General features: G+C 36.6%; 1 protein-coding gene across 5 annotated transcripts in view; it reads left to right on the top strand.

Annotated features, from left to right (window-relative positions):
* The window catches only part of fam49al (family with sequence similarity 49 member A, like), a 92,476-nt gene that overhangs the window by 49,058 nt on the left and 17,681 nt on the right, over positions 1-25,737 (top strand). For 4 of the 5 annotated variants that reach the window (XM_049475367.1, XM_049475369.1, XM_007249270.4 and 1 more), the window contains exon 2: positions 16,927-17,019. The gene's annotated coding sequence lies outside the window, so the exon portion shown is untranslated. Of the gene's footprint in view, positions 1-16,926; positions 17,020-20,062; positions 20,335-25,737 lie in introns of those variants that run through there. The other variant, XM_007249271.4, reaches the window with a different exon arrangement.

Below are 25,737 nucleotides of genomic sequence, written 5' to 3'. Positions count from 1 at the left end.
AACAGATGCAGGCAGTGTGAAATGTTCTCTATAGCTCTCTAAGAGTTAAAGACAAAAAGAGCAAGCTGAGAGATGAAGCAGCATCCTACCTATATTTATCTATGCACAAGTAAGCACAGACTGACCTTCACCACAAACTGCAGCAGCTTCACACCCAAATCAGCAGCACGAGGAGAAGAAAGGCAGATCAGTTCAAGTAATTAAAGCTTTTTGGAAAGTGTAATTTATCACTGAGCACTTCAGTCAGGAAGTGGGTCAGAAAGGTAGTTGGAGTTATTAATTCATTTTATGGAACTGTTTAACTGCTATTATATAATTACACAGTTAATTACGTAGTTACATAATGAAATACATTTACATTGGAGTTACATACTGTGTCGGTTTGTTTGAGTGTACACACAGGACAGTCTCCTCTGTTTGTTTCAACATTGAATACATTAAATAATGAGTCGGAGCAAACATGAGCAGAACCTGTTTTAATATTCAAATATTACAAAAAAACAGTGATATTTGTAGTTTCCCGTTCTAATGAATTCATTCAGCTGCTTTAAGTTGCACTTACTGCGTGACTAATTGTGCACACACACAGCTTGTCTAGTCCCTGTTGAGAAGTACTGCCAATAGACTAGTTATGGCATCATGATTATTGCCAGGCATGCGTTAGTGGGGTATTAACCCTGCCAGTATGAGCTGGGGATCAGTGGAACTGTGGTCTCTTGAATGATGGTGCTTAATGGTGTCCAATATTTTTGGGAAAAGGTGGGGAGGCGGTGGGTGACCATCCAGTATCCTGACCTCACAAATACTTCCAGTACATTTGTGTATATAATGTAAAAGTTAGTTTTCCACTAAAAGTGTAGAATGCGTACTTCTGTGACAGAATTTTCTACTATCTTCAGCCAGTTTTAAATAAAAAAATATGGAAAATACAGTTGTGTAGGAAAATGAGGACATTCCACCCAATATTAAGTTCTTTAGAAATACAGTTGATTTTCCTTCAAACAGTATTTGTAGACTTTGTAGACTGTTGTGTTTAATTTAATCACTGCAAAATGATGCTTAAATGATGACATGATACCATGACAACCTGACCTGGCCATGCTGGCAGCTGTAAATTATTATGCAGAGAGTGAATATTAGATTTGTAATTGTTCTGAGATCTTTTTACATTTATATCTGTGTATAAATTTTTGCCTATACAGCCTTCATTCTGAAGGCCTCAGAGAGCTCTTTGGGTCTTGTCATTGGGGTCCCACTCACCTCAACAATCAAGGGCAAACCTATTGTCTTTTATAAGGTTTAAGACTGTTTCCAACTGGAACACCCCCGCAAGTTGGGAAAGGCTCACCAGAGTTAAGAATCCAGTATGGCTGCACCAGACATCATTATACTTTTTATTAGTAATTCTACCTGTTCGCATCTCTTTAAACAGTACTGTCCAACCTCTATATGTGGACACGTGTACATGAATTTTGTAATGCGTTGTTTTATCACCATCAATAACAATCTGTGACATTGCTAACTGTACGACATACAGCTCTGGAAAAAATAAGATACCACTTCAAAATGATTTAGTTTCTCTGATTTTACTATTTATAGATAAATGTTTGAGTAAAATGTTTTTTTTTTTATTTTATAAAGCACTTTTTTAATTGCAGAAAATGAGAAATGGTTAAAATAATGAAAAAGGTACACTGCTTTCAAACCTTAAATAATGCAAAGAAAACAAGTTCATATTAGTTTAGAAACAACAGTGCTTATGATTTAAGGAGTTAAAAAAAATCTATATTTGGTGGAATTACCGTGAATTTTTAATCACAGCTTTCATGCATCTTGGCATGTTCTCCACAAGTATTTCACACTGCTTTTGGGGGACCTTATTCTACTTCTGGCACAAAAATTTTTTATTATTATTTGAGGTCTTGAAGCTCTGCATCTTTTTCTGTAATTTGACCATTTCTCTTTTTCTACAAATAAATGCTCTAAATTGCAATGTTTTTATTTGGAATTTAGGAGACATGTCGTCAGCAGTTTATAGAATAAAACAATAATGTTCATTTAACTAAAACATATACCTATAAATAGTGAAGAAACTGATTATTTTAAAATAGTCTCTTATTTCTTCCCAGAGCAAAACCACTAGGTTTTGCCATGGATTGTCAAACCAGCTGTATTAAATTTTAGATGTTTTTTTTTTTTTTTAGAACTGTTAAAGTTATGTAAAATGATCTGAATGTTTACCTGCTACCCAAGTTAACTTGGGTTTGACATCTGACGCAAGTAAATGCAATGCAAAAATACTTTTATTATTTTTTATTGCTGAATGTCTTTTGTAATAATACCTTGATTTCTTAATACTATTAAAAATAGTCTTACATGTTCACATGTTAAAAAGGACAACAGTTTTCATGGGGTGGCATGTTTTTTTTTTACATAACTGTAATAGGAAGGAATTATACAGCATAGGATTAGATGAATTGTCATAAAATTAAAGATTATTGGAAAGCATCATTTAGGAGAGGACATATTTTAGACAGTAACATGATCTGGCTCTAGTTTTACTTCTAAACTAATGTTTAATAACAGTCTAAGATCAGAATCATGAGCCAATTTGCATTGCTCTTTTAAACTCTCAGCTGTGGAGTCTGGCTAGCTTCTCATATTAAAGCACTTATTATCTCTTACATCTCTGAAGGATTAGATGAAACTAATCTGGAGTGCTGTGTGTGGCTGAGGGGGTTTGTGCTGGAGAGAACGGGAGGCTTCAGCCCCAGCAGGACTGCAGGCCGCTCGCCCAGAGAGAAAGCTTCTCTCATCATCCCTCTATCTGTGTGGCCCAGAGCGGGGGGCACAGGGGGCGCAGGGGAGGCCAGCCTGGCAGCCATGCCATCTCACTATCTGATGAGCGTGCAGTGGATTAAGAACCAAGCTGCTGGCACACACTCACACTCTGAGAGAGATAAACAAACTCAAACACAGACACAGTGAGATTACCATATACACACACACACACACACACACACACACTTTTAAAGTGGGTCAGTGCATCATATTAATAATAAAAGTTGCAGATATCAAAGACTTCACTTTCATTTTCACTCTCACACACACTCACAAACACACACGCACTAATACCCACCTGTGCAAATACAATATTCAAACCTGTGCGCATTCATAAATAAACACACACACACACAGGCACACTGGGGAAATTCTCATAGCTGTCTAGGCCTTTATTGAAGGTCTAATGATTACTGATAAAAAAGAAATGCATATATATAATTTATGGTTTATTTTTACTCAATAGAACTAAGTATTGTAAGGCTTGATGACATAATTTATATCACAATATATCTCTTTTTTGCGATTTTATTTCAATATTTATAGTAACAAAAAAGCCAAAGAAAAACAGCCACAGTGGATGTCTGCACCAGCAAACTTAAAGAACACCAGTCGGTGTCAGATGCTGTAAATAATGTATATAGAAATATAGGAAAATCAGTTTTACCATTACTGTAAAATTTCATATCATAATATTTATTCATGGAATTATTGCCCAGCCCTATGTTAAGTGTTGCACTCCATTAAAAAAATCCCATTATCCAGGCAAAGAATAATATTTAAGCATTCATTTTTTGCCCAAAGAACCACTGAAGAACCGTATTCCAAGTGGATATTACTAGCACAAGTGAAAATGATCTTATTAAGTACTATAAATGCATTTGTTGACACATTGAAATGGAAAATATTTATTTTAAAGGTTTATATACAGACCCATTCAAGCAACCAGAATAAACCAATAGCTAGGCAATTAACAGTTTAGAATCCAAACATTTCACAGCTCTATGTAGAACCATTGCTTTAAATAACAGTGATAATACTAGTGACAAAATGGTTATTTATGAACCATCCTGGGTCAGGACTGCGTTTCCTGTGCTATCTGGGTCGGTACACTAACTCAAGTCTTCCATTGGTTGGGGTTTCATAACAAAGGCTGAAAGTGTGAAAGTAACCAACAACATAAAAAAAAAATATATATATATATATATATATATATATATATATATATATATATATATATATATATATATATATATATATTCATGGTAATTCCAGGATATCAAAAGCATTACATTTATCTCAGTGATGACATCCTAGAATCCATAGTAGGTCCAGCAGCAGTTATCTTTGTATGTTTTCTCTAACTTTGGACAGAATTTTGAGATACATTTAGTTTGAACTAATGCCTGGATTTAATAGTGACAGTTCACCACTACCAGACATACAATACACACATACAGCATGTACATAGACACACACACTGTCCAATTCACAATCCTTATCAAATCTCACCTCGTTTTTTACAAACTCAGCACTCACCTTTTGATAAGGTTTCTCCTGAGTCCAGCTAAACCAGTACATTAATCAATAGCGTTAGAGTGTGAGCTTTTGTCAATGATATGCAACCTCTGCTGCTATATATAGCTTCATGCTCTATCTATTGACCTTGAGCAGGTGTGTTCCTCAGAGGGGGAGCGAGGGATTGAGGGAGATGAGGAGATGCACCACACACACACATAAAAACATGCACCCTTCTGGGAGGCTGGGGCACTGTCCAGAGCTGCCAAAGTGACTCAATCAGTAGATAGCAGAGAACACCTTTTGTTTACTCTCTAGAAAATGGCTAAGAGCAGATAGCAGGAGATAGCACAGAGGAGGTTTCCTTTACAATCTTTAATGAAGAAGTGGAGGGTCACAAATGCCACTTTTGGTTCTTCAATAGACCTTTCTTAACTAAAGGATTAAAAAAAAAAGAACTTCCCATTAAAGATGCTTTTTATGATTCTGGAAAAAAACTGTATCTCATAAATACATGCATATTTCTGCTAAAAAAAAGAGTATTAATTATCTATCACTTACATTCACATAGGAGTCAAAACAGTACCAACCTCTTTCTGTGAAACAGCTAAAGTTATCCACCTATCAAGTTCTGTAAGAATTGAGAAACATCCACGTCCCTTTTTATGCCTTTAAACACTCTGAGCTCTCTCCACCATTCAAACACTTTATCAATATGCGTGTCCTTGTATCTTTCTTTTACCCTGCATGTGCATGAGCACTAGGGGTGTGCCATATCGCATCATATGCAATAATATTGCCAACATTTTTTAATATCATGAACGATGTTATACCCTAAAATATTGTGCCATATACTGTACATCTCACCCCTAATTATCACATCAGGGTTCTCATTTTTTGCTGTTTTTAGCAAAAGATATATTCACACTGTTCTCATTTCCCATTATATTTCTACTAGGGACAGATTGTATCTGTCCAGGATCGTTTATTTTACCTCAGTCTTGGATATATGGAGATACTGTATTTGGAGTGCATTATTAGTATCATGACGTTCTGGATTAATGACTAAAATGAATGTATTTTTTAAGTATCTCTGTTAGGGGTGTGCCCTATAATATTGTATGCAATAGTAACATTACAATTTCATTTAAATGAATAAAAATAAATTAATTTAGTGTTTTGTCATATTGCCAAGAGCATTGCTATCGCAAAAATACCATGAAGTATCATGATATTGTTTTAGGACCGTATCACCCAACCCTAATGAGCACAAATGGCCCTTGTTGCTGATTGGCTGGAATAGTGTTTTCTTTCCTGTTTATAGAGCCAAAAATAATTATGAACGCCAAACTGTAGCCCAAACATACCAGAGAGCTTGTGAACAGTAAGGAAATAAACACTGAATGTTACAAAAAAGTGTATTGAATAAAATCATATACAGCACTTTTAATCTAACGGTTAAATAGCAGTGACAAAGTTTTCTTAAAAGAGAAACATAAAGCCACAGTCAGTGTTTAGGACCCCTTGAGTACAGAAAGAAGGAAAGCATGACAAAGTGATATCACAAGAGTGTGTGTGTGAATATGTGAGTAGAAATATATGGGGCATACATATTGCATGCATTCTGCTCATTCTTTCTGCTTAATGAAACCCTCCTCACATTTGTCGGTCAACAAAAGGTCTCCTTGCTAGAAGATCTCAGAGGCAGTGTGTTCTTTAAGAATGAGGAATTTTAGCAGCCCCAGGCTCCATAATGACATTCAAATAGCTTCACACTCTTTCAGCAGCTCATGCACTAATGCATGCAGAGAGAAAAGCATGGAAGGCCTTGAAACTGTAACAGTAATCCATTTATCTAAAACAAAGAGTCTCTTTATCATTAGGCATTTATCATTTTACAGTAATTTCATTGCAATGCTCCCATTCAACTGTCTACACTATATCCAACTCAATGCTTGTGGACCACCCGAGTTGCAGCCATTGCTGACACATATGTGACAGTGCACACAATCACACAGCTTGCCTAGCCACTATAGAGGAGTATTGCCAATAAAAGAGAACTTGAGCTGATAATTATGACCCTATTGGTCCGAGCTACTTTGTTTGTTTCCCCAATTACAGAGCCAGGGCTGAATGTACAATCCAAAAAACTAGCAGACTGGAGAGCTAGCCAACCATGAGGAAACATTTGCTGTGTGTCAGATGTAGGTTTGAGTAGAGCATTGAGCTGTAGAGCAGTGGATCTGTGCTCTCTGAAATGATGGTGGTGTATCCAGTACTTTTGGGATGAGTTAAAGATTTATGAAGATTAACCAAAAACTTAACCTGAAAAACCCTAAGATTCAAAGTAACACCAAAAACCCACCCTGACGAACACTTCAAACTCAATCTGAAGAACACCAAGATTCAAAGAAACTTTATAAACTCTACATGAACTGTAGATTTTTGAGGATTTAATGAGGTGGTGATCATTCAACATTATTGCATCACTAACACTTTTTTTTTTGGCTGAATGCAGTCCCATCATCCCAGCAATGCTCCAAAATCTGGTAGAAAAACCCTCTGAATAGTAGAAACAGTTACTTAAACAAAGGCAGAAAAGCTCTTTTTTTTTGGACCCTAGATTTCAGAAGAAATTAAATGAATGAGCCGGTATTCCAATACCTTTTTCCATATAGTAAACTAAAAGGAGCAAAAAGGCTCTCCAAATCATTATAATGACATTAAATCATTGCAATACTTCCATACTATCCTCATCTTGGTACGAAAAGGTCATCATCCCTATGCATAATCATTATTTAAACTAAGAATAGCAATATTTTCCCACAATTTTCTAGAAAATGTCCATGTTTTGCTGCATTTAAGCTCAATCAATGAATGAAATAAGCAGAAACATCAAGACCACAGACTCATATCTCAGTTTCTTCCCACCATACCCTCTTTCCGCCATACCCTCTTCCCGCCATTGTCTCTTCCCGCCATTGTCTCTTCCCGCCATTGTTAGCCCTTGAGCCACAGCGCGCAATGCTAATTTGCAATCGGCCCTTTTATCCAGCACCATTCTCTGCTCTCAGCTGTTTTCCTCCAGCCTGTGGTGGATACAGTGAGCGAGGAGGGGGAAGGGTGGTAAAGGAGGAGCCCACCCCAGCGCTGCCACTAGCCCTAGCCCTTGCTCGGCCATGCTTCACAGCGCTGTGGTGCTGAGGACAGCACTGGATGATTACTGGCCATCTCAGCACCGTTAGCTGTAGCGTCACATTACCAGCCAGTCTGAGAAGCCTGGATCAGCTCAGCCACGACACTGCCACCTCCCATCAGCTCCACAGGCAGGCTCTTTGTCAATATCAGTCTCCCTCCAGCTGCCCTCTATGCTAAGCTAATGTTCTGTACACGGCGCCGTCGACCATGCTAAAACACTGCGAATGCGCTCTGCTCACGGCAGACTGTGAGAAGGATAGATAGAGGAGAAAGAGGAGAAAGAATAGCCAGCATCGCTCTGTCCTGCAGAAAAAAGGAGAGAATTCAGACTTGCTCAGTGACCAGAATTAATGATAACAGAGTAGCTCAGAGATGGCAGGGGAAAAAAGAAAGGCTTTATGCATTAGCTATTGTGTTCTCTGCTCATTTTTCTGTCCATTCTCCCACATGTCTTCCTCTATTTGATCTTTTGTTAAAATCTGTTAGAACAAACTTTACAGCAGGAGCTCCTTTTTATATTATAGCTTAAAGCTTTATATCAATTTTAAAGGGAATGTAATTGATGAAAGCAACTGAATTGATGGATGTCTGTTGTAGTGCATTTAAATTTAATTAAATTTAAATGATTGACGTTTCTTTTTGGGTGAATGTATATTAATATTATATAATTTAATTAATCAACCAAACAACTCTATACTATACAATAGTGTAAATAGATATAAAAAGGTGCCATAAACTTTTTACACAATATAAGAGGAGAACCACTTTTAGTTTAAAGTAAAGTCTTTTATTCTTCATCTAAAGCTGTGGTGCAATGGTGAGAATCTCAATGTGTTCTGCACTCTGGGTCACTGAGGACTGTTTTGGATGCAATAAATCTGCAATAAATATTTCAAGATAGAATAAAAAAATACTGGGATGTTCAGCAGACTTCACCTGAAGGTAATGGTATTGATAATACACTCTTGTGTATCTATCCAGTTTTGGAGGGAAATAAATTATATTGAAAAAATACTGCAAAATGCCCTGTAATGCAACTTTTTTTGATTATGCAACCCTTAAACATCAAAGATTTAAAGAAACTTCAAACATCAACATGAACCTTGCAGATATAAGGAACTCCCAAAAAACTGAATTTGAAGGATCTTAAGATTCAAAGTAAATCTTAGAAACACACCTTGACGAGCCTTATTTTTTAAGGAAACTCAATAAACTCAACACGAAAAACAACAAGACTTAAAGCAACACCAAAAACACACCCTGACGAGCACTACGATTCAAAGAACTCAACATCACAAACTCCACGTGAAGAACCTTAAGATTCACAAAAACTTTAAGTCCACATGAACTGAAGATTTTCACAAACTATGCATTAAAACAGTTAAGATTTAAATAAACTCTACCATGTCTGCTGTAAGAAGCCTGAACAAACTCCGGTGTTTGTTAATAATACTTAAATGAATCTTTAACTGATGTTTCAAGAAAGAAAATAAAGAATCAAATTGAAAACAGTTAGTAAATTCCAGGGATTAGACTTGGTTGTATAGTTCATTATGAGTCTCTGAAAGTAGGAGGGAGATCTTATTTAAATACAAGCCAATCAAATAATCAAGTAACCGCAGACAGCCACATAATACAGGGGTTTGACTTGTGTGATTCATGCCTTTTCATTTGAATAGTTGATGCTTTCGCAGGCCACCAGACTCCTTGTGCCGAATTCCATACTGGGCATGTAGCTAATCCAGACACTGCGGAACTCACAGTGACTGAAATAGAGACTTATGCTGCAGTAATAGTACCCTCAACAAGCCTAGACTGGAAGGCAATTATATATTGCTCAGCACTAAAGTGTGCTTCAGAGAATTAGCTCTAACCTCACTGCTGCCACTGTGATAAGCACCTTTCCACAAATAATCATCCACAGCCCCTGGACCTTATTTAAGACATAAACATCATCATCAAGGGGTTTATATAACCTTCATCCATGTCTCTGTCCAGGCTGGACTGTTCTGACCATGGCATTATGGGGTTTAAATTTGAGACAAGGGGACAGCAGCTCTGGACACAAGAAGGAAAGCCCAGGGCAACATGTTTTATACAGAATCTGTCAGAACAGTGCATTTCCAATTAGATTAAAACCTTATTTTAACAATAATGTTGGCATATTGATATTAGAGATGAGGTTTAGTGAAGGGTTGCTGATCTCACTATGTTATGATCATAAACCTGATCTGACAAAAAATGTAGCAATTTCTATAAACCTATTTTTACCTAATGAATAATTGGCAGTTCATTTAAAGTTTCTGTTAATGCAACAAAAAAACTTGAAAATATTTTTATTTAAATAAAAACTCTATGCATGGTGCACTGTAACTCTATGCATGGTGCACTGCTAACTGAACTAAGTAACTTTGGTGAAGTGGAAAGGTCAATGCTTTGAAGAACTGCATTATGCATATTTAGGTTCTTTAGGTATGGCTCAAAGATTGAATTACATTTCCCAACTGTAGGGGAGCCCAGGAGAAAGAAGTACCAATTCTTGCATAATGATTCTTTAAATCATTCAGAGTCTGTACTTAAAGCAGTTGGTATGTGTACATGTCCATGTTTGCCTTGGTGCAATTGATCAACAGGAGCTTAAGATTTTTTTAAAGAAACTCCACATAATGTACATTTTCTAGGAATAACCTTTACAGGAAGCCTGTACAAGGTTCTCCACAAAAGCATCTCTTCTTATGACGCAGTGCTTGAAGTGGTGGTAGAGATGTTTTATAAATGAGGAGAGGCTGGTCACTTGTTGAAATATGAATGGCAGTCCTCGTGATGCTCAGCATGCTCAGTCCCACCCCCCAGCAAAAAAGATTGTCAGCTTGCTGGTTAAACTGAGAGTGGAGGTGGGTTAGCAATATTGTGGCGCTAGTAGGGAAACAATCAATCATTTTTGCACTTTATTGAGACAAATTCTACAAACTGTTGATGAGATTTTAATCTTAATCTGTTAATCTGATCTGTCATTTGAAATTTGGTTTTAAAATGATAATTGTACCTTCAGGTTTGATTTATTGTGGCCTGTCTATGTTTATAAGCTTAGTCTTGTTTGCTGGCAAAAACTCCTTTTGCAAAAATGTCTGCAAAGTAAACAGTTTTGTCTATAAGGTCTCTGTTTCTAGCCCAGTTTATATTGGTGAATACAGCCAATTTTACAGTACTGGTTTTTCTTCTTTTGAAACTTTAATATCTATATAAATGAGTCCCATATAGCTCATTAAAAAGTCAGCACTTTGAGTAATTAGCATGAGTTGATGTCCAAGGTGGGCATTGTATAATGGATCAGCCTGCAGAACTAGAGTATTCTGTGATGCACGCTAAACAACAGAGGTACTATATGAGTACACTTCCTAATTGTACACTCAGAGGTATAATATTGGTCTTTACAGGGTCAGATATGTTCCCTTTGAAGTACAAAGTCTTTTCTAACAGCAGCAAGTACACATTTGTACCATTTTACCAGCCAAAAGGTACATTCGGTATTTTGAATCACTGTACTAATAAACAATATATATTTTAAATAGACATGTTTTTAATGTGAAAGCCAGACAATTTTGATTCATCATGTTCTTGACACATATTCAGTTGATGGTTATGTTTAAAATCTTTATAGTCTTTAGTGCTACAAAAAAAAAGACTTTTACTAAAAGGTACTCTTGTACTATTGTACTTTAATATAAGGCGACAAGCTTTGTACACTTTTAAGTACAAATCTGCACTTACTTTTCTTAGTGTGCACCCTTATTGTTGAATGTACTGTGAAAGTTTATGTGCACAATCAGAACTGCATTTGAATCATTAGGGCTTATTGCCCATATTCATCACACTAGCAATTAAATATTACAAATATTCCTGTTTATATATTTGCTTGATAAAAATGATGGTATTTCAGTGAGCAATGGTGCCAGGAATTCATTCTCAGAAAGGACATAGACTAGATAATATCAGAGCATAGCAAGAAGTTTGCCTGTTAGCAAGAAGGTCTGAGTTCAATTCCTGGCGGGGGATAACAGGGTCTTTCTTTGTGGAGTTTGCACACTTTCTCTCTGTGTCCACTTGGGTTTTCTATGGGGCATTTAGGTGAGTGTATGATCTGTATTTTTGTAATAAAGTCATAAGTTTGACATGTTTATAATGCCCTTGTGACTGTGTCACTGGTAGAGATAAGTATTATTTCATTATTTAAATTAAACGTTGGGATTTACTGTCAACCAGCCTTACCGTGTTAATAGGCCATATCAATATTTATCTGTGTTCAGATCACAAAAAAAAACATTTGACGCCTGTATAGAAAAAAACACGTTATTGAAAAGGAGCAGATCATTTGATCTATGCCCTTCATACATCCTCAAAACCGGCCCTTGTGACCTCTGATGTCCCTGTTTGACCCTTGGAATCTGTTAACAATACACAGCAGTCAATACACTTCAATGCATTTGATTTGAACCCTCTGTGCCCTGGCATCTGAATAACGCGTGTGACAGGCAAGTGTATGGAGAGACATTAATAGGAGCACTTCGCCCCCACCCCCACCCCCACCCTGTCGCCTCAAAACACACTGCTCTGGTTCTGTCACTCCTGCTGTAGTTACAATGGATCATGTCAGTGCTACAGTTCACGTAGAGTTGCAGTGTGAGCGCTGTAGGCCCAAGCAGTGAGCAGCAGGCCATCGGGCGACCAGGCAGGTCAGAAGCCACAGCAGCAGCCCAGCCTCAGATTTATGGGCTGGACTCTGCTGTATTATGTATAGAGCTCAGTGGCTGCTGCTGCTTCTTATTTAGAGGATGAGGCTCTGTGTGTCTGTGTGTGAGTGTTTATTGGATGTGACAGTTGATTTATAGACTCTGGTGGCAAAGACACTTATGAGATGAATCGAACTGTGACCTCTCTATGAAATACACCCCAGTGCCCTACTAGGGGTTAATCACCTCATTGTCTTGTTGGAGCTGTGTGCTTTAAAACACTGCTGGACAATAAAGCTCTCACACAAATGCATTTCAGGATTTGGTGAATCGTTTTGCACTTCATTCATTTCCCAGAGGGGTCTTGTGTGTTGTTATAACTGAACCCCATTTATGTTTGGACAAGGTAAAGGGAAGCTGTTGTAGGTCTCTATGAAATCAGTTTTATTTTTTTCTGTTTTATGTTTTTAACACTTTTTCATCACATTTAGGCTTTTTAAGTTTTTTAATAAAAATCATCCAATGAATTACATGCTCTGTGAATAAATAAAGTATCTAATTAAAGTACTTTAAACTGTAAAGTCAGTTGAGTGTTAGCTGAGGAGCAAGTGAATGAATTAATGAAAGAATGAATAACTGGCAGACTTAAAGACTCCTTGTAATGAAGATCAGTCAGTAACTGATGAAATGATTTAAACAGATAAAAATGACAAAACATTGTGTAAAAGACAGTCAAACATGCCAGAGGTTATTTTCAGGAGATTTTTGGCTAATTAAAATAATTTGGAGTAACTATGCTCCAGTATGTTTGTTTACATAATAGCTGAAATAGTTTGCTCTGTAATAATAAAATATACCAGCCCTTTAGACAATGCTTAAAACATTAAAAAGCAAATATTAAAAGAATTTAGATATTTGATCCTATTACAATCCAAATTTACTTACAATTTACTTAAATAAATAAAACTAAATAGTTCAAATAAAATATAAAAAGGATGTTCTTTGTTATTTTAGTGAGCACAATAATTGTTTTCGTTTACACCTATTCATTTATATTTTATGCCTTGGGGCTTTTAGTTTGAAAGATAAGTAGGTTTGGTATGTTATATGGATCATTATTTGGATTTAGTTCACTCCAGTCTTTAGTTATTAAACTCAGAACACTGGGATGCAGCTAGATGCTCAATGCTTGCTAATAGCCAAACTCCACAGTAAGTATTGAAAAATGTTAGCTTCAGTGCTAACTGTTTTCCCAAGATGAATTACCTATGAATACCAGAACCAAGCTACAGATTTTTGCTTCCAATCTCTTGCTAGCAGACTTTGTTGTCTACCATAAGGATGATAACTTCCAAATTAAGAACAGTCTTAGAGTTTTCAATGATCTTCCACAACCTTATTTGGTCTAAACCTTCAGACAATTACAGTTGGTTCAAACCAAAACAAAGCCCAAAATTTCGTCCAATCAAATTTCGGTCCAGAAACATTTGATGTTTGGGCTTTCAGATCACAGATGTTGGGGCATGCTATCATTTATCATTAAACAATAAATGAGCATAAAGAACTGGTGTTTCTGCTGAAATCTGATTCTCCTTCATATGCAAATGTCATGTAGCAGTATGGACAGCAAATTACACCTTTGAATTCTCTATCTATTGTAACTGTAGATTAACTCTTAGTTATAAACAGAAATAAAAGGAAACCAAGGGTAATCTGTTCAATCATTCTGCTGAATGATGTTCATTATACAACGGAAAAAAAACACATTAACCTTGGTTTACATTTTAGGCCAGACTTTTAGTTCTGAAAATACCTTTAAATATGGTTTCATTTACCAAACCAGATATTGAGAAATAAGTTTATTGCTCTTTTATCCCTATATTATTAAACAGGCAGTTTGTTTGACTGTGCCTCTGCTCTGATTGACTGAAACAGTACTCATTAATTCAGTGCGAATCAGCCAAGCTAAGCTGCTGAAGAGATGCATATGCATAAATATATAGGTTTTATTACCTTCATGAGCACAGTTCACCTGATTTATTCAGTCTTTTATTTTGAAGCATTGCTGTAAGAAATTAATTACATTTAGCAACTAGGGTATTAATCCCAAAAATATTATATAGAGCATAGAACATAGTTCTACTGCTCCACAGCTCAATTGGGACTTTATAATCCTTTAATTCCACACCTGGAATTTGGCATGGTTCCTATAGGTTCATGTTTATCTGTTCCAGAGAGTCCTATTCTATTAACAGTACTTATCTACAGGGACTATATAAACTGTGTATGCGTCAGCAATGGTTGTGACTTAAAGTAGCTTAGTGTGTTTAATAGAAGGGGTGTCTACAAACATTTAGACACACAGTGTGTATCTTCTATAGATTTAGACAAGATTCATTTAAGGTTTTCATCATGATATTGGCACTTGGCAAGCATCATATACCCTTAAGGGTCCTTGGGCATGTCTTCTAGAGCTGCATGATTACAATTACCTGTTAAACATGATTAATTATAAGTCGTGCTTGGAAGGATTATCACAGTTATGTCATAAATATAAAGAATCTATTTGGAACAAGTCTATATGAGCCTTTGTTTTTAAATAGTTCTTTAATAATGCTCCTATTTTCCTATATTAGCTGCAGACAGTGCTTATCAACAGGAAGTGCACATGGTCTACAGGTCTCATAGGAAACTCACTGGAGACTGGCTGCTTCTGCATGTCTCTGTATGATACAAAAGCAAGATGAACAGTGTCATTTATTACACTAGATCGCTGTCTCAAAGTTTCAGGCAAACTTAAAAACTCTAAACCACTTTCCACTGACTCCGTTTCACCATTATTCAAAGCCGTGCTGGGCTGCAGTCCAGTATAATTTGCTTAATTGAGAAGCTACCAAGTGGCCTTTCAATTTCACAGTAAATGCACTGTCTGACTGGCACTCCACAAATACAATCTAAAAGCTTTTACTTTTTACCACATAGACACTGCACCTCACTTTAGAATTATAACCTAGCTTTGAAGTGTGCAATCAAAAACATATCTTTATTTTTAATGTAATTTTTTTATGTTTATGCTATTCTATATTGCGTGTAGGAATGTTTGCTAATGCAACACAAAATAGTGCATTTTTATGTGTGAAAGAAAATATTGATATATTAAAGTAGAGTGGTAGGTTGTTTTGTAATAATAGATATGCTTTCAAAAAAACATTGAGTTAAATTTTTACTTTACATGTAAACTAAACTTGGCGTCAGACAGGTTCATTTAGTGTTGTGTTTAAACTCTGTTTTTTTTTTTTTATAAAATTTTATACATATGATCGCAGAGATGGAAAGATTGATCTGCTATGTATTGGTATTGGCTGATTTTTAGCCAATTAGCTGATCTTGAGATGCGATCAGTTCATGTTCAGAAATTGAGGCTTACAGCAGCGCTGTGTGGCCCACTGGCCACTGGAAGCTGCAGTTTCTCATTTAAACACTAGGTGTAACTCAGGAGCTGGAGTACAGCTGCAGACTCTCACTCGTTAGCAGCCAGTCAGGGCTGGAGCAGCATCTCTGGCTGGAAGTTTGTCTAGTCTGGAGTTCGCTATAGTTCATATTTGTTTATATCGTGGAGGAAAGAGAATGAAGAACTTTAACTCCGGATTATAACCGGATAATACCACTCTATTTAGAGCAGCTTTCAGCCCATATAGTGAGTAGCAGAGCTAACAAACACCACTAACCACACCAAACATCTAACATGCAAAACAATAGAGTTTTAGTGCTGGATAAGCAGCTTTTATCAGTTGTGTTTTCGCTTTAAGCTTCTACAGTGTTTCATCTACAGGGGATTCACAGATGCTCTCAGTTGGAGTTTCACAGTGTTTTAATGTGGTTGTTTGTAAAAAGTAAAGTACATTCATGCAGTACTGTTGTTTAAGTAAACCAAATCATGTTTAAAAAAAATGGCTTGGACATTAATCTACATATATCTCTTATGAAAACCATAGATTTGTACATAGAGGACAGACTTTTAGTTTATTAACAGTATGCTTAATCTTTTTTGAGGGATCTGAAATTAGGTAAAATTACCATATTTGCCCAAGAAAGGTTATATTGCCAATCATATAGTACCTAGAACCTAAGCCTACATGTGTTGAAGCCTAAATTACAGAATTCTATGTTTGAATGAATAAATAAAGCCATAGTTTACTGATATTGGTATTGTCAGATACTCAAGGTTGCTAGATTGCTATTGAAAATGTAAAAGTGCTGCCATGCCAACACTAATTTCTACTGGTTCATTTACAATTTTATGCTTGTGTCCATGTTTTTACATTGGTTATTATTTTATAACTCCTGTAGTGTAGGCTGAGCAATGACACTTATATCTTCGGAGACTTGATGAGTATGAGATGTGCTTTGATTTATTTTATTTATTTTAATCTGTTAGGATTAAAAAAAAAAAACTGTAGTCTGTACTATGCTTTGGCCTAACAAACTCCAACTACTGTCAGTCAGCCTCGTTTTGTAATTGCAGACACAGCAAACGAGAAAGCTGGCACTACACTAAGCTCTCTTTCTTGCTCACTTGCTGTCTCTTTCATTCACCTCTAAAATAAAAGAGCTGAACACTATTTCTTCTCTTTTTCAGGTGGTGGATGCTGATGCTGTGATAGTAGCAGAGGAGCAGACGGGCCCTCAGTGGATGCAGTGAAGTGCTCTTTGAGGAAAAGTGCAAGCAAAGGTATGAGTTCTCAACGGCCCAGCAGTGGCCTCTGCACTTTTCTGTAATGGAGCCATATGGCACCAGAAGTGAGGTGACAAAGTGAGGGGAGGCATGTAGAACAAAACAGAAGTCATAGTTTTCATTGTATTAAGAGAATAATCTAAATTCCGGAGGTAACTAACTAAATGTTTCAGACATAAATTAGTTCAAAATTAGCTTACCGTACTTTTCGCACTATATAGTGCACCGGATTAATAAGGCACATTTTTTTAAGGTCAAACGAGCACTGCATGTTAATCTACACAGATTTCTCTCCTGAAAACTGTTCATTTTGGTAAAGCGCTTTGGTTTATCTACAGTAAGCTTAGGTTTCCAGATTTCCACTTAAGCTAGCCAGACAGTGCTATGCTGAGGAATCCGGGTAATCCAGGGTGATATTAGCTATCAGTTCATCTCACGTAGCTGGTTTTAACATGGCAAACTGGAAGAGTACAGTCCAAAATATGCAGAACAGCTAACTAGCACTTAGCTGGTAATGCTAATGCTGCTCCAGCAGTGCTAGCCAGGGCTGGCAGCAAATTACAGTCTGATAGACTTGCCTTTAAATGGCAAAGGAGGTAGCGCTTAGCACGTTTTGCAGCTAATACTAATACTGCTCCAGTCTCGAGTCTTGGAGAACTAAACTATAAAATAAAACTATAATGCTGCACTTTAGTGGAGTGGCTTTACTGCTCCTTACAACCTGACTGATAAAATTCATACATAATGTGCACCAAATTATAATGCGCACTGACATTTTTTTGGAAAATAAAAAGGATTTTAAGTGCACCTTATAGTGTGAAAAATATGGTATTATTGCTAAAATGTCAGTTTTTCTTTTATTTACTGATTTAAAAATGTTAAATAACTATAGCTATAATATAGCTATAGCTATATATGCCTACGGTAATGTTGAGTAGGTCCCCCTTGTGCTATCACAACAGATCCCAGATAGCATAAAGGATCGGCCCGAGCTCCGGTGAAATATGGTAAACTTGGCAACCAAGAGTCTTCCATATTCGTTAATTAACATTGGAGGTAGGGGTGGGTGATATTGCCCTAAAATAATATCACAATATTTCATGGGTTTTTTTTTTGACAGCGATACTCTTGGCGATATGCCAAAGCACTGAATTAAAATGATACTAGACAGATATAATCTGTATCTAGTAGATATATAATTGGAAATGAGAACAGTGCAATTTTTTCTTTTGCTAAAAACGGCAAAAAAAGTTGTTCCCTGATGTGATAATTAGGGGTGGATATGGCACAATATTTCAGGGTATAATATCGTTCACAGTATTCAAAAATGTTGGCGATATTATTGCGTACGATACGATATGGCACACTCCAAATTGGAGGTTTTAACATGTCTGCAGCAAAAACACTGTACAGTTCCACAAGACACAACATTGCAGTCACACATCCAAAAAACAGAACAGATTCCTTGATACTCATACAAAAAATATTAGTTATAGAGTTATGCAACAAATCATGCATTCCCCAGCCAGCCCCGCTGAGAGTAAAGGGGTTGTGCAAAAGCAGGCCTTTGCTCTAGTTTCAGATCGAGACAGTAAAAAGACGGCGAGTGTTTTCAGCCACACAGTGGCGAGGCAGAACCGTGCCTGCCAGCTTAACTTCCTCATTATGATCAACAGCCTTCTTTTAGCTTCATACTTCACCTCACCACTCAGACCTCGCTGTATCGCTTTGTGCTCCGTGGTCGTAATTAACGATTCTTCCTTCCTGGCTTTTTGTTCGCACCTGAGGTAAAGCGATGGAAGGTGGTAAAAGAAATCCATAATAGACAAGTAAAAAGAAAACAACAGGTATAAAAAGAACATCTGTAAACCTCTAAAGACGAAAACGGAACAAAAAGTCGGGGGCTTTTCTGCAGGGTTTTTCTTTGCGGAAGCAGAATCGATGGCCATCGTTACACCAACTTTTTTTTTTGTCTACAGGAAGCTGCAGCAGTTAAAGAGGTCACACAGTCAGTTAACCAAGCCTAGTTTAAAACACACTATAAATACCCCCCTCCGCTTATGCAGGACCACAGAGATGTCAGAGGCAGCAAAACTAATGCACTGGCATATTTTTTACAGGATGTGGGCACATACAATAATACATCCTGCTTGAATTATGACCCAACAATTTGAAACCACTCATAAAAATACTGTTATTTTGCATTTCCTCCAGATATAATAGAACATTGCCAATTACAAATATTGTATACAACATCCAGAGTATACAGAGATATTGTTCTTCTTAGTTCCTAATATTTAGGGTCCCCTTGTCAATGTGCTCCATAATTTTTTTGCAAATGCCTCTGATGATAAGATTAAATCTACATGAAATTGTTTAAACAACAAGAACTTCACCTAAATCTCTAAATCTAAAACTGACCTGCCCCGACATAAACCTAAACTTAATATTAACCTAACTATTATCTTATCCCTGAACTTAAATTCTAATAGTTTCTGTGTCAGTTTCAGTTAATTGTTAAATAATATGTTAATTGATAGAAGAAGAAAAGTAGGGTCAAGTGTAATTGTAGTGACACTGTTTTCTTAATTTTTCTTCAAGTACATATCAGACAAGTTTTTTTGTATTTGGCAAAACAGCCCCAACAGTGTACTTTGTGTTTTGGATGTGCCTGCGTTTGCAAAAAGAAAAAGATAACTGTGTAAATCCTAAATAGTTCATATAATTTAATTGAACATTTTTTTTTTTTTCTAATTTTGAGTTCTGTCAAAAAAACAACAAACAGATTGACAGTGACAGCTTATGTATTAGAATTAAGGCCCAAAATGTATATTTTAAAGCTCATTTTCCTCAGTGTTCTCCACCATTACTACAGAACATTGTAATAATAAAAAAACTAATTTTGCTAGCACTGGCAGGTTATTTTAGGCCATTTCTTAATTTCATACTTTTAAATGTATGAAAACACACTCAAACACACACGCGTGCGCATGCACAAGGGCTCTTGTGCACACAAACACTTACAAGCTTGCATGCACGCTCACAAACACACAGATACACAATGTGGCTGTAAATAGCATTCAGAAAAAGAGAAGTGTGAAAAGAACAGTGAGATGTTGGGCGCGGAGAGGCTAGCAGTGAGTGTAGAACTGCGCAGTGCAAGCCCTCATGCTGCAGACTGCATTAGTATTGCTGAATTGAGGAATACCTCCAGAGGAGGAAGAGGCACTTCACTGACATTTAATCAGGACTAGAGACAGGAGAGGAAATACAGAAAGAAAGGTGGGAGAAGGAAAGCTGGATATTTGGCTGGTAGGTAAGAGCAAATGAACACAGATGGCATTGTCCCCTGTGCTGCTAAATAACTAATATTGTTTTATATGCATAAAGCTGATGTGTGCACTCATATCTGCTGAGAAGGGCTATGGTTGGAATGAGGAGGCACAGTTAGTTACAGCTATACTGTAAATATATGTGTTTTTTGGCTTAGAAACATTTTTTGTAACAGAATGTTCAGGCTCTTTTCCAAAATAATCATCAAATAAAAGGCTCTTCAGTGGACCAAAAAAAGCCATAGCTTACTCAGGCTCTCAGTGATCTTTCATAGAACCATCTACTGAATCGTTTTTTAGTTAGTTCCCATTCAGAGCTTCTTTAAGGGAACTGAAGAAGCTCCAACATGAATCCTACGCTTCTTCAAGCTCTCAACTGTCTTTCAAAGAACCATCCATTAGAAGATGATTTGCAGAAGGGTTTTCAGTTCTTTAAATGTCTTCCAGATAACCATCCACTAAAGGGTCCTTTGAGGGACCTTATGAAGCTTTAGCCAGAGCAGTGGTGACTCTGTGGTTAGAGAACCAAACCTTCAGCAAGAAAAGAACCATCCACTGTAAGATGGTTCTTGGTTGGTTCTTCATTTTCTTTAACTGCCTTACAAAGAACCATTGGCTGATGGGTTCTTTAGACTCTCAACTGTCTTTCAAAATCCATCCACTGAAAAATGGTTCATAGTTGGTTCTTCAGCTGTCTTCAGATAACTATTCATCCATGGATCATACACTGCCTGGCCAAAAAAAGGTCTCACAAATATATATTTGCTTTGCTCACTGTGGTGTCTTTTCTGCAAGCTTCTAGGATGTCACAGTATTTATTTCTGTCTGGATTTTAATTTATTTTCCCTCAAGATCTTGTATTGATGATGGGAGATTTGCACAACTGCACAAAGTTGCTTTAGCACATCCCAGTTCTCAATGTTAAGTTCAGGTCTGGACCTAGTGGTGACCAATCCATGTGTGAAAATGATGTATCAGGCTCCCTGAAGCCTGTACTTTTTCACAATCTAAGGTTGACGAATACTGGCATTGTCATCTTGGAATATTGCCAGCAGTCAGCTGACCTCATTCTTTGGGCACATAACATTGATATAATACGTCTACACAGCTGTTTAGTCCCAATTCCTTGAGTTCCCTTTACATTGTCCATGCTCCTACTTTTACAGTTAAACATATCCCTGAGTTCTTGTTCGGTTTTTCTATTATTTAAATTCATCAAATGTGATCTTTAAAGATTGTTTCCCCACTTTTTTCGATTTTAGTTGTTTCAGAAATGAGAAGCTACTCACTGCATCAGTTAGGGTTAAATAACTTGTTGTCAGCTAAAACATAACCACCCATGGAGTAATTATCCAATAGAAGACTCCTACCTATTGACCTTCTTTTGGTCAGGCAGTGTATATAAATAATTTATAGCTATAGAACCTTAGTTAGTCTTTTTAAAGAACCATCATCTGCAAGATAGTTCTTCTGCTGTCTACCAGACCAGAACCATCCACTGAAAGGTTTTTCAGGGGACTCGGAGAAGGCTTAGATCATTCAGGCTCTCAGTTGTCTTTTAGAGAATCATCCAATTAAAGGCTCTTCAAGGGACTTGTTGGGCTTTCAACTGCCTCTTAACAATTTGTTGTCTAAAAGATGGTCTTTAAAATGTTTATCATTTTATATGCCTTGCAGAAAACTTAAATTATGAGTTTTTATAAGGGACCTGAAGAATGAAAGGTTATTCAAAAGACTAAAATTGTTGTTTTTTTTATGCCATCCCTCCAAGATTTGGATTTGTATTTCTCTTGCCGTTGCAAAGGGGAACAAAACAATCAGCACAAGGGCTATAATTTAATAAGCATGGAAGTCATTTGGCAGTAGGAAGGTGGACTGCAATCTTAAGCAGGTGCACTCTGACCAGCTGTAATAAGTGTATGGAAAGACGAAGAGGCTTATAGCTGATGAAAGTCCAAGCCATCCAGAGATGGAGGGAGGAGGGAGGGATAGCTGAGCAGTCCAGCCATGGAAACAGAGCTCTACTGGTGGTTGCCAGGAGACAGGCTGTGATAAACAGGCTGGGACGAGCCATATCTGCACTGTTCATTTATATGTGTGTGTTTGTGTGTTTGTGTGTGTGCTTAACCACACACACACACACACACAGACTGCAAAACCATTTATTGCTAGCATGAGGATAGCAACCATTTCAGATCACGTTTAGAAAATGACTACCGCCTCTTTTATAGAGATATATTGTCTTTATATTCATTACTACAGCATAGGAATATATCATTAAATCCCCTGCACTACTGATGCCAATAAACACTATTACTGTAGGTACATTATAGTAATGCTAATATGTACACTGATGTCTCTGGAGAAAGAGCATAATAGGTTTTGATTACATTAACAAAGCCAACTGGGAACACTTACTGATCTCTCCCAAGTCCCTTGAGGTTTTATGAGGTGTGCTAAAAGGCTAGAGTTCTTACTCCTAGCACAAAAAATGTAAATTGTAATTTGGTGGTTGAACATCTGGGTAAGGGAATGAGTCTCAATAATTACCTGACTTAGTGAACTGTATAACATTTTTTTTTTACAACCAAGAATCAATAAAATACAATTTGAATAATACACCTGTGCATAATAGCAAACACTGCAATCACTTATGAAAGATGTGTATAATTAAGCAATAAAACACGAGAGGGAGTGTGTAATCGTGAATAACATCATGTAGTTCATCACAGTCGTGATGTTATTCGCGATTACACACAACCTTGCATGTTCTGTTGCTTTTATACACATTTTTTTTTAACAAAATGAATAAATAAAATAAAATTTAAATAAAAAAAAATACTTCCACAACAAGTGAACTGTAACAGAACTGTAACTACAAATCAGCGTATGCTTTATTCAGGCTTACACCACAAACGTTAGCTTGAAATCAAAATTGGGGGTTAAGGTGGATGTTAAACATTAGGACCATGAAATAACACTGAAACTCTGAAGAATCGTTTTCATGTGAAAGCTGCGCCTTTGCGAGCATTTCTGCCTGTCTGCTGTGTGGTGTTGTTTAGCTAGCTGGCATGCTAGCTGTGCCTGCAGGACTTTGGTTAGGTTAGCATAGCTTGCTGTAGCTTAGCATTAGTTTAGCTTAGCCTAGCCTGGCTGGTTACCATTCCAGCTATCAGACTGCGGCTGAGGTAACTGAAGGATTTTCTTTCTTTTTTTTTCCACAAAAGTAGAGCCAGCACAGTGTGCTGCGGGCGAGCGTGCCTTGTCTGGGCTCTAGCCTGTGCTAAGTTAATGCTGCTGCTGGTGCTGGTGGTGGAGGTGATGATACAAAAATGTCTTGTGTGTATATGCCATTACTCGGCAACACGTCCGCGAACTGATACAGATTTTGTGCTGTTATCCCAAATATTAGCACAGTTAGAACACTTCTCAACCAATCTGGTTGTGAGGTCGAAATAACTGTTGTATAATTGCATTTAAAATATTACTGTGATAGAGGGAAACCTTACAGCATTCTAAAACTAGTCAAACATTACAAATATGTGATTAATTTCCTGCACAACACACAACACACATTTTTAAATGGTCTATAGAACCATCACTTGGTAAAACCAACTTTTGCTTTGGCATCTCCTAACAAACCATTTGTAGCACAGAGTGCACTGAAATGAAAACAAAAAACTGTAGAACTCTGAGTAATAGGAGATAAGTCTTTTTGCAGGCCATGAATTCTTAAAAACAGCTGTACATGTATTTTGATGCTTTAATAAGTAAGCATACATTTTTAAATGCTAATAAAGGGTTGGTTTCCTCGAAAGGAATTAAGCCTACTCATGGAATATACAGCACTTTGAATGGATATTTTCATTGAAAATGATAAGTAGTCCTGGACTAGGTTTAATCCCTGTCCTGGAAATCAGCCCAGAATGTCCAGTGTTTTAATCATGACCCTATTTTGATATCCACTCTGAAGTGGACAGTCCAGTAAGTGGTGTAATGGCTGTAAATCATACAAAATGTATGGCTAGGTAATGAAGTGCTACCCATAACTCTATTGTAGTGTCCAGAGTGCTGCTCTCTCTTTACCACTGCAGTATTCTGACCAATATTGAGCATCTACTTGGTTGCCAGAATGCACTGAAATTCTCAGAGAGCCACAGACTCTAATAAAAGAAGCAGAAGTACTGTTTGTTAAAATACAGCCTTCGATAAACAGTGGGGGTAGAATCAAGGTGGTATCACTCCTATCCACTGTTAAATAAGTAGCAAAATGAAAGCATGACTTCATCTTTTCTCAATATATATAGCTCTGGGAAAAAATTAGAGACCACTTAAAAATGATTAGTCTCAAGAGACCACATTTAAAACCTCTGGAATATAATCAAGAGGAAGATGGATGATCACAAGCCATTAAACCAAGCTGAACTGCTTCAGGTTTTGCACCAGGAGTGTCATTAAGTTATTCAAAAGCAGTGTGTAAGACTGGTGGAGATGAACATACCAAGATGCATGAAAACTGTGATTAAAAACCAGGATTATTTCACCAAATATTGATTTCTGAACTCTTAAAACTTTATTAATATGAAATTGTTTTCTTTGCATTATTTGAGGTCTGAAAGCTCTGCATCTTTTTTGTTATTTCAGCCATTTCTCATTTTCTGCAATTTAATACTCTAAATGACAATATTTTTATTTGGAATTTGGGAGAAATGTTGTCTGTAGTCTATAGAATAAAACAACAATGTTACTCAATTTTACTCAAACATATACCTATAAATAGCAAAATCAGAGAAACCTATTCAGAAACTGAAGTGCTCTCTTAATTTATTCCAGAGCTGTATCAGAGCTGTTTTATTCTGATTGGTAAAGTCAAAGTCAAAACTAACTTTGTATACTGAGCGTAGATGATTGTATTAATGTGCTCTAAATACACCCTGCAGATAAAACACATTTAACCACAGCAAACAGAAAGCCTCCAAAACTATACCAACTATCCACAATTATATCCACTATTATAATGATATTTTATTTAGGTTGCAGTTAAGTTGGCTAGCATCCTCTAGCAGAAGACTTTAAGAAACATTGGGTGGGTGTGGGTTAAAATAAACCTGAACTAGTATTCTCATTCAAATGTAGTGTTTTTGGGATCTACAGATAATATGAATAGGCTTCAATATGTAGATTTAACTTAAACTGAAAAAAAGAAAAAGTGAAAATGTCAACTCTTTACTTTTAGATTGACTTGTTTTTATATTTAGATCTTTATATTTTTCTTTTTAAACAAAATGATAAGAGAACACAAAAACAAATGGTTATTCTCTTCATTGTAGAGTTATAGGGTTCTTCACAAAAAAAAAAATTCTGTAAAGAAAAATCAATCAAA

Source organism: Astyanax mexicanus, chromosome 3 (genome assembly GCF_023375975.1).
Source record: "Astyanax mexicanus isolate ESR-SI-001 chromosome 3, AstMex3_surface, whole genome shotgun sequence".
In the NCBI taxonomy this organism is placed as follows: Eukaryota; Metazoa; Chordata; class Actinopteri; order Characiformes; family Acestrorhamphidae; genus Astyanax; species Astyanax mexicanus.
Note: the sequence above shows the minus strand (reverse complement) of the source record. Positions and strands in the feature narration are given on the sequence as shown.